The sequence below is a fragment of the Crocuta crocuta genome, unplaced genomic scaffold (assembly GCF_008692635.1).
Source record: "Crocuta crocuta isolate KB4526 unplaced genomic scaffold, BGI_CrCroc_1.0 scaffold95, whole genome shotgun sequence".
Classification (NCBI taxonomy): Eukaryota; Metazoa; Chordata; class Mammalia; order Carnivora; family Hyaenidae; genus Crocuta; species Crocuta crocuta.
The window spans coordinates 12,555,271-12,558,701 of record NW_027530971.1 but is presented as its reverse complement, the minus strand read 5'-3'; the positions used below and the strand labels follow the sequence as shown (position 1 = coordinate 12,558,701).

At 42.0% G+C, this 3,431-nt stretch overlaps 1 non-coding gene across 1 annotated transcript; it reads right to left on the bottom strand.

Moving 5' to 3' along the window:
* Window positions 1–477: 477 nt before the first annotated feature.
* On the bottom strand, window positions 478–562 carry TRNAK-UUU (transfer RNA lysine (anticodon UUU)). The gene has a single exon. It is a non-coding gene; the product is annotated as a tRNA-Lys (tRNA).
* Window positions 563–3,431: the final 2,869 nt, after the last annotated feature.

Genomic DNA, 3,431 nt, shown 5'->3' with positions numbered 1-3,431 from the left:
GGATGGATCTATGCTAAGCTAAATAAGCCAGAGAAAGACAAATACCATATGACTTCACTCATACATGGAATTTAAGAGATAAAACAAAGGAACAAAGAAAATAAGAAGGAAAAACTCAAACTCATCACTATAGAGAACAAACTGATGGTTGCCAGAGGGGAGGTAGGTGGAGGAATAGATGAAATAGGTGATGGGGATTAAAAGTACACTTATCATGATGAGCACTGAGGGATGTATAGAATTGTTGAATCAATATATTGTCCACCTGAAACTAATATAATGCTGTACATTGATTATACTAGAATTTAAAAATAATAATAAAAACAAAATTAAAAAATAACAGCAGTGGCATTTATAACTGCAGAATTTTTTTTTTCCTAGGGGAGAGAGAGAGAGAGCGTGAGCAGAGGAGGGTCAGAGAGAGAGGGAGTCACAGACTGAAACAGGCTCCAGGCTCTGAACTGGTAGTCAGCACAGAGCCCGATGTGGGGCTCGAACCCACGAACCGCGAGATCACGACCCAAGCAAAAGTCGGATGCTTAACCGACTAAGCCACCCAGGCGCCCCTATAACTGCAGAATTTAACAAAGATACCAGAGAAGCAAGACCATTATCCAATCTAATAGTACTAATAGTACTAATAGCTGCCTTACACTACAACCATATCAATAGTCTTATCTTCTCTGGACTGTAAGTTCCTTGAAGGTAAATGCATCACAGAGATGAAAATTGAGACTCAGAGAGATCAGTGCTTTGGACAACCAACTAACATTCCCAAGAAATCCTAAAATTTGGATAATATTAATTGATATGGATAATTTTTGCATGTTTTTAAGGCAGACAAGCACACCACTCTTTTGTTTATCAAATAATTGTGACTACATTCCTCCTACTTAGTGTGATATTCTAGGCTCCTCCTATGTGAGCCCAATCTACCCTCTCAGTCTCTCCTCAATCCACTCCTTCAAATGAAGAATACATTTCAGATCCTCTAGTCTTCTCACCATTTTCTGAAAATGCTTTATTGATTCCTTCTTCCCTGCTGTCCTATTCACTCTCTTTTCTACCTGGAGAAATATAACTTAATATTCAAGAACAATCTGTGAAGCACTCTTCAACCACATCACGATGAAGGGAATGCTAACAACGGTCACCATTTACTGAGCCCTTATCCATGCCAGGCACCATGTTCTTAGAAGACATCCCATGTTCTATGACTCCGTGATGACAGTTGCCCTGTTGGTCATGCATCTTGCAAATCTCCATCTACCCGGCACTCTCCCAACTCAATGTGAGGGCAGGTCCCTGCCCTGTGCAGCCCCAGCACAGACCCTGCTGTGGGTTCTCAATCACTATCCGTTGAATCAATGGATGGTAAGATTAGGGGTATAATTAATAAGTGTTTGTTGAATGAAAATACTGCCGAAAAGATTCAAATTATGTCTGGAGATGGGGTGAATGACTCTAAATTGACTTCCAACTGTAAGATTGATGATTTAGCTACCCCCATGTTCAGATAAGTCCCCTCACATTGAGAATTAAGAATAGAAATAAAAAGCAGAGACACTGCGATCTCATGCATATTTGAGCTCCCAGAGCCCCCTATCCAAAAAGGCCCAGACGTGGATTCACATGCAGTCGCACATCTGGAACTATTCCTTCCCCACTGCCTTGGCAGAATCCCTGTGGCTTTGGAGCAGACCGTGCATGAGGGTATCTATAAATAATCACCCAAATGTAATGCCACCCAGCCCGCTGGGTTAAATATAGACATTGGATTAGCTCCAAGGAGGAGGGGACAAGTGATTCCCAACTCAGAGAAATTGTTATGAATTCCATTTGCCGCGTGAATATGTACATTGGATGTTTCCTTCCATAAGGACACCAAAATAGCAATTAACTCAAGGCTAATGTTATAGCTGCTACTGTCTCCCCTGCTTAATCTCTCCCCATCTGGATCCCAACACAGATGCTGATGTGTCTAAATGTGTATGTCAAATGACAGCTCTCTCCACACCTGTTCTAAGTATACCTGCCCTGCCCCCTGCTCACCGCCTCTGCTTCTCTTTGATAGGAGAAGGTGTTGCATGGGTTATAGCATTCAATCTTCACTTTTATATCCTGATTCTCAATAGGATAGTGGAAAGGACTGACCGTTGACTTCATTCAGAACTGGGTTGAGTTGGCTTCCCAATTTATTGGCTGTGTGATCTTGGGGAAGTTACTTAACCTCTCTGAGTCTCATCAATTTCTCTGTTTACAAAATGGAGACAGTTCTGTTTCCCTGACAGGGCACTAGGAAGATTTCACAAGATCCTCTATGTAAATTTTGTGACCCATCAGCAGACTCTGAGGGAAACAGCCCCTCTCCTCACCTTATAATCTCATTTTATAGACCTCTGGAGATGAAACGGTCATTAGTGATTATCTGCTCCACTGCTTGCATCTGCAAGGAAATTGTGGGCTAGAGAGGTGAATAATGTGTTTCAGAGGTGGTCAGATACAGTTAAAGATGGGGCAAGGACCAGGATTCATGTATTATGCCTTCAGGGCCAGAGTTTTTCCCAAAATCATTCATTCCTTCACTTATTCATTTATCCAGCATGTTATGCATGCATGTTTTAATACCTGTTGAGCACCTATCAAACAGCAAGCACTGAGAATAGGGAAATGGACGAGCAGATGCAGCCCTCGCTACTACCCAAGGTGCTCCCAAGTTGGCACAGGGAAAACGTTAATAATATTAGTCACATTTTTCAGCTCTCTTGCTACTCCACTAAATGCTGGGAATTGTTCTAAATACTTTACATTCTTAACCTCCTTAAATCCTCCCAAATCATGTGAGTTATGGATTCCTATGAGAAAAACTGAGGCACGGGGCAGTTAAATGATTTGCATAAGATTACACGGCTTGTAAGTGGTTGTTACAGGATTCCACCTCAGGCAGCATTATGCCCAAATTCACGCTGTTAACCGGTAAATTATACCATCTCTTGATGCCGAAATAAGACCAGTGATTTTAACACAGCAGTCCAGGGAAACACAGGGACTGTAGGAGTTCAACACTCGGCCGCCCCCACCATCCAGAGGGCATCAGGGAAGGCGCTGATTTGGGGAGTGATGTTGTCCATCTGATATTGTTAATGAGCTATGATATCATTAATTTCAGAGGCGGCAGTTTGATAGAATTACATGGGACCAGGCGTAGGACTCCAAGTGAATCACAGAAATACAAGATAGAGGAGACCAATCTTAAGTTTGCTAGCACTTCATGATTTGTGAAGCACTTTCACACTTGTTTGCTTGAGGGCAGGGCATGAATAATAATTCCAGCCTTACAAATAAAAATACCTAGACTCAGAGTTGGTAGCTTTGGTCAGAGGTGCAAAGCAACATTATAGAACTGATTATAAGACAGCCATAAGATAAGG